Below are 6,612 nucleotides of genomic sequence, written 5' to 3' on the forward strand. Positions count from 1 at the left end.
GATACTTTTCATAGGGACTCAAAGGGGTTTTTACAAACTTGACAAAGTTTCATATAGTGCTCAGACTGGTTATATAAATATAACTGGTTCTACCGTGCCTACAAGGAAGGGGAGATCAAGCAAGTTCACTGTCACTGAGCAAGTTAGCCAAGGATTTAAATAAGAATCTGTTTCTCCTGATTCCACCTCCTGATCCTTTCTGATTCTTTTTATTTATTTATTTTTCTTCCTTTTTTTTCCTTTCTGATTTTGTTTGTTTGTTTGTTTTTTCTTCTCTCCCTGAGCCCAGCCACATTCATCTGGAGTGTTGTCAGAAGTACCTGAGCCCTTGGGTGTTCACTAAAGGCTTTTCCATCTCCTGGCCAGACCAGGAATGTAAGTGGAATCGTAAGCAAGCATTTCCAGGACTTTTAAATACAGATGGATGGCAAAATATACAATTAGAAAGAAATTATCCAAATAGTTATTTCATGTTGAAAGGGACAAGTGAATCCTGTAATTGGAATTCTTGCTTAGCAGAGCCTTGAGTATTACCCCAATATTATTATCCCAGTCTCAAATACTGAGTCTAAATAAAAATCCTCAGTTGTTCTGAGGATCTGAAACCAGCTCTCACTGCCGCATGGATTTGTGTCCTCACCGTCTGCCTTCTCCCTTGTGCTGGCCACAGCTGCCCTGTTCCCTGTGGCTCTGCAGCGTCCCGGCCTGCGGCAGGGCAGGGTGGGAGGCACGTGGAGCTGGTGCAAGGACGAGCAAACAGCCACTGCTGCCACCATGTAACCACGGGCTGCCACTTGCCTCAACTCGCTTGTTCTCTCTGACCCCACATTGCCACCACACCCCTAAGTGAATTTCCCTTGAGATCTACCACTTTTTTTCAAATGCAAGTGAGATTAGCCAAAAATTTCTAAAGATAGGAGGAGAGAGGGGATGAGAAAGGCAAACAATTTAATTGAATAAGTGTTGTTTCCTTAGGGGACTAGGACTTATCAACTAAAATGGGCGCCAGAGGGAAAAAGGAGGAAAAATCAAAGATATAATTGAACTCCAAAACCCCTTGCTCAAGCACACGTGGAAGCTGAACAGAGATGCAAAGATCTTTTACAGCCCTTGGGCCAGTGTCTGGAATATAATGAAAAAAGTGATGGATATATAAAGGTGGAGCCAGCACAGATAGTAAACCAGTTATGTAAAAATGTAACCCTTGTTAGAGTACTGTGGGAAAGGATTAAAATGACATCTCTTTTTTTTACTCCTAAGAATAAGTGGCATGTATAAAATTAAACTGGACAAGATAATAATAGCTATTTGTCATGGAATGACACTATTTGTCACAAATTGACCAGTGTGTTGAGACAGTGACCAGCAGGTCTTTCTATTTAGTACAAATTCAGTCACATCTACTGTAGAATACTTCAGAGATTAATTAAGTGTCCATTTATTAGTGCCTTTACTTTCTGCCTCACTAAATGCTGAGGTAACCTTTGCACAGTGTTTTGAGGATATTTAGGAAAACATTTTTATTGATGCTAATTACTGTGATGCAAGTGGTACTTGAGTGTAGTACTGAATGGACGAAGTCCACATGAAATTCAGAAAAAAAAAAAAATTCAAGGTGTATCTTGTAATAAATATCTGCTAAGAGAGGTGCCCAAGGAGTCGTTCAGCCACTAGAGGGCAAAATCATTACATGGCAATCAGCACTGGAGGACATCGGTATCTTTGGCAGGGTGTAATGAAAGGGTTGTTTTTTACTGCATAAGCTGATTAAAGGGTCATTAACTGCTCCTCTAGCAGTTACATGTAATGAATATTTACAGTATTGTTTCTCCTGGAGGGTGGTATCTAAGCAGTTACTAGAAACTGTGTTGCAACAAAAGTCAACATTTTATTTTGCGGATTTGTGAACAAAAGCTGTAGTCACCCAAGAGCTTTGGATCAGGGGTCCAAGCTTTGAACCACAGCACAGGCCTTTCCCACTCGAGCTGAGGGCTGAGTACATGGATCGGGCGCTAACCTGGAATGACAAGGACATTTTGCTGGGAGGTTTCGTGGTTGGTTGACGATACCCGGTAAGTGCAAAGACTCCCCGATGTTTTGATCAGTTCCGGATTCGGGGAAGGTTTAGAATCTGTGTGAACTTCTGTTTGTGTCTCCAACTTTCTGACATCGTTTTGACTCTTTCTCCTTCTGTACATGTCCTGTCCCATGCTTAGGTCAGTGTRTTGTGTGGTATCTATTTTCTGCTCCCGCCCAAACTCCTGCTTCACTGGTGGGGCAGGGATGGGTCAGGTTTGGTCAGGCGTGGAGAGGCTGCTTGGCATGGGAAGGATGAGCATCCTGTCTGTGACAGCAGCCACCAGGAGATGCCAGAGAAACAGTTTAATAACAGGATAATCATATAGTGGCACTTGCCAGGAATCATTCCCCAGCTTCTGGAAAACACGTCTCAAGGACTTACATTATCCTGGTATTATCTTGGTGTTTAACACACCTCAAAGAAATTGCCTTCTACAAACAAGTCCACCCCTCCTTTCGACCCATGTGAACTTTAGCATCCACACGGCTGTTCCCATGGGCTCAGGGACGTGGGATCTGCATCAGGTGATGCCAAAGGGGATGCCACGTTGTCACCCAAGGAAATCTAATTAGATTAGATTTGTAAGCACAATTGTGACCACRTTCTTAGATCTCAGGGGTAACTGATTGACAAGATTTAACACCTGCTTGTGTTAAAATCTAATTAAAAAAAAAAATCTAGTTTGAATTTTGACATTCCCAGTGCTGGGAAAACTAAACTGTTCCTCCCAAAGGTGTCTCAGTGATTACTAATTACCTTCAATGAAAAAAAAAAAACTCACTAAGAAGCCAAACTTATCTGGCATTAGTTTAGTCACTAAATTTTGCAAGAACTTATAATCTGTGCTCGAGTCACCACTTCACCTTCTTTTTGACAAATGAACATTTGTGATTTTAAAGTTGAAGTAATTCTCACTGGTTTTCTCTGAACCATCTTCTTTTTTTCAGTGTCTATTATGGAATTAAGGAGTTGGGATACCATATTTCAGGAGCAATTGGACTAATGCCAGGTAAAAAAAAAAAAAAAAAGACATCTTTCTAGGCTCTATTTATAAATCCCAGAATTGCATTAGTTTACTGGCCACAACACCACACCACCTGCTCGTTTTSCTCTGATTGTGTGTGATGACTCTCAAGAATTTTTAGCATTAATTTGTTACAGGAAGAGTTTTCCCATCCTATAATCATGGTCTTTATTCCAAGGTGCATATTTTTCCATTTTGCTGTACAGAAATGGACATTGCTTGTTATGAAGCTGCCTAAGAGACTTTACATCATGGCTTGTCTTGTTATTTCCCAATCTCTAATGTTTACATCACTTACAAACTTTGCAAGTGATGATCTTGTATTTTCTTTAAAGCCTCTAATATCAATACAATACAGTGTAGAACTGATCAATATAGGACCAAGAATCACAATTCTTGGTGATGGCTCCATATTTCCCTGTTTTGTAACTGTTTATAATGGCTTAATATGTCCTTTGATGCTTTTGTGTAATTTTGTTTTAATTAAAATGTTACAAGCTACTAAAACAAATATCTTACAATTCTGCTTACTTTGGTCAACTAAACCTGTAATGTCATAAATAATCAAGTTATTTTGACAAGATCTATTTTCCCATATTCATTTGCATTTATTTTTTTCCCAACCCTTAATTCATTTTTAATCAAGTAATGTAGCTAACACTTCATTATACTAGCCAGAATTCCTGTCAGACTGGCAAGTCATCATTACCCTGGTCACCTTGTTTAAGGTCACCCTTTAAAAAATGTTGGTACAATATTTCGTGCAGGCTTCTGGAAGTATTGCAGTGTTCCAAGATTTATTGAAAATCAACATTAATGGTGTGGAGATCCTTTGTGCCAGGGCTTTTAAAATTTTTGGATGCAAGTTATCTAGACCTGCTGATGTCCAGCTTTATTGGCCTGTGTTTAAGGGTGCCTGTGGTAATGGAATGCATTTCATCATCCTCCTATGGTATTTGTATACCATCTGGCTCATCCTCAAATGCTTAGAAAATACCTATTGAGTGCTCCTGCCTTTCCTTCCTTATTGTTAACAATTCTGCTATTTTCATCTAGTTAGGGMCCCAAGCCTTAGGAATTCCTAAGATTCTTCTTATTTCCCCCAAAGTTTCCCTGAGTTCCTGTACGTAGTTAAGAAATCCTCATCTGTCTTTAACTCTGCTCTTTGTGGAAATACTCCTGCATCATTTTTAATCCTGTGTCAACCCATAACCTGTAGCACTGAGTTTCCATGAATTGTTATTAGTCCTTAGAGCTTTATCCAGTTGTTTCATGAAGTCATGCATCAAGACGTGCATATTTATTTTACTATTGAGCTTGGAACTCTTTCCTTCCCCCTTCACCASTGGCATCTCATGGCTTCTCCTCACTTTTCTAACTGCCCACCCATGGGCTTGAAGTCCAGATGTTTGGAATCAGAGTTGCCCACAGCACTAATTTGAGAGGTCTCCCTGGGCTCCTGCTTCTGCAGGTACGTCATGGTCATTGGGAATGAGTAATGAGGCACCCAAGAGATGTGCAGACACCCAGAGGGGAGAGACCATGAGGCTGTGTTCCAGCAACCCAACTYGCAGGGATGTTCTCCATGGCTCCTAACTGCGTTTTCCATACTTTCAATGAGATGATCTTCTTCTTGCAAAACAATCAGTTATGATATCCTTCAGGTAAAAGCTCTCAGTGTTTAGAGGGAAAACATCCAGTGAACATCTGTGTGTGGATGGAGTGAAGTAGGGCAAAGTCATGGTACTGACATGACTGTGAGTCATAAGCARAGGTGCCTTCTTTTGGCTAGAGGCTACAAAGTACAGCATTGCTTAGACTTTATCTTTTTGTTTGTCAAGTGTGTGGTGTGTTTAGCGGTCTGAGCTGTTCTGTGAGGACTGTGTTGAGGATATTAGTTGTGTTTTGGGCTGAATCCCAGCTCCTCATCTGTGCTTTGTAAATATGGCACCTCTAATTACTGAAGAGACAAGCTGGGGTTAGCTGAAAGCGCTTTATGGGAGAAAACAAATGCCATTTCCCTCAACCCACTATTAGCAGATATGATTAATTGGCATTTKTTACCCATCTCAGCTCTTTACCTGTGGATTGATTACATGGTTGGGGACTAACTTATATTTTCTGCTTGGAAAGCACATAGTTCTCCCAGAATTGATGAATAAACATTAAGTCTCATTTAAGTGGCTTGGGCTGGTACCCTTGGAGCACGGAGGCCTAAAGTTTATCCCCATGACTCATTACACCTTATTAAYGGCCTTATGCAAGAAGTTAATGGTGAAGCTGAAGCATCTAAAACACAATAGCCTGGAGGGAGGCACAAAGACCAGAGAGGTGATGAGATCCACACATCACCGGCAGCAAAATGGCACCTTGCCACAGCTGGCGGGAGGACAAGCACTTCCTAAAGGTGAGGGGACCCTCTGCTCTTATCCCGCTCTCCTTGAGGTGTGGGCCAAGCCGTTACTGCGGTTATAGTAACGGCCGAGCCGTTACTGCGGCTACAGCCGTTAAAGGCGCGTTCCTGAGGCGAGGGGGGCGGGGCGTCGGCGCCGCCGTACCGGCAGCAGGGGGCGGGGCGCTGCGAGCCGTTAGGGGCGGGGGGGGGGGAAGGAGGAGTCACGCGTGACGCGGCGTTGCGAGGCGGTTGGGCCGTTACCGAGCCGTTGGCGCGGGCAGCGAGCGCGGCGCCCGGCCAGGCCCGTGCACGAGGACCGCCCGTCGAACAACTGCGGCCCTCCGCCCGGCAGAGGGCGGCTGCGCGCGCCGGGGCGGGCTGCGGGAGCCAGTCCCTCCACGGGGAACTCCATCCCTCCCCGTGGGACACGAAGCATCGCGGCAGATCTCTTTCTCTCACACACACACGCGCGGCGGGGTAGGAGTAAGAGGAGGGGGGGAAAAATGACATTTTTCCACACACAAGTTGCTGGTCGCCCACGGCCGGGTGGAGAAAGGTAGCTCGTTCCCAGCGTGTGCRCTCCAGGGGCTTCCTCCTCCTAAATAAATAACCGGTGAGGCTCCAGTGCATAGTAATAGTGTTGCATATTCCTGCTCGATCCCTGTGGTACTTCTGAGTCTATTTCTGTGAGAAATGAGTATTTTTTTCTTTCTCTAATTGGAACCCTGCTTTGCTGAATAGTTGAGGAGTCTCTGCGCAGATGGCTCCGTGTGTGTGTATCCGCGTATCCCGCGGGGACGGCGGCGCGTTTCTCGGCGCACGCAGAGGTGGAGCGCGGTGCCTCCGGAGGGGCTCCCTGCCTGCGATGTGAAGGTATCAAACACGAAACGKGAAATGAAACCTCGGTGGCTCGCGGGCGCGCTCCTCGCTGCAGCTGGCCCCGAGGCGCGCGTGCGAAGCTCCGGGTAGCGATGGTTTCCTGCCTCGGCGCGGGCAGCGGGGGCGCCTGGCCGGGCCCCGCTCCGCCCGGGCGGCTGCGGCTCTCCCGCTGCCGCGGTCCCGCGCACGGCCGGGCTCCCTCCGCGGGGCGGCGCCGCTGGGTGGGTCGGTGCG

General features: G+C 45.2%; 1 protein-coding gene across 2 annotated transcripts in view; it reads left to right on the top strand.

The window, feature by feature from the left end:
- The first annotated feature begins 6,098 nt into the window (after positions 1 to 6,098).
- Positions 6,099 to 6,612, top strand: part of ZFYVE9 (zinc finger FYVE-type containing 9) — a 57,559-nt gene continuing 57,045 nt past the window's right edge. Inside the window, exon 1 of one of the 2 annotated variants that reach the window (XM_026034253.1) lies at positions 6,099 to 6,112. The gene's annotated coding sequence lies outside the window, so the exon portion shown is untranslated. Of the gene's footprint in view, positions 6,113 to 6,312; positions 6,373 to 6,612 lie in introns of those variants that run through there. The other variant, XM_026034236.1, reaches the window with a different exon arrangement.

Source organism: Nothoprocta perdicaria, unplaced genomic scaffold (genome assembly GCF_003342845.1).
Source record: "Nothoprocta perdicaria isolate Ctin4 unplaced genomic scaffold, notPer1 scaffold_0, whole genome shotgun sequence".
NCBI lineage: Eukaryota > Metazoa > Chordata > Aves > Tinamiformes > Tinamidae > Nothoprocta > Nothoprocta perdicaria.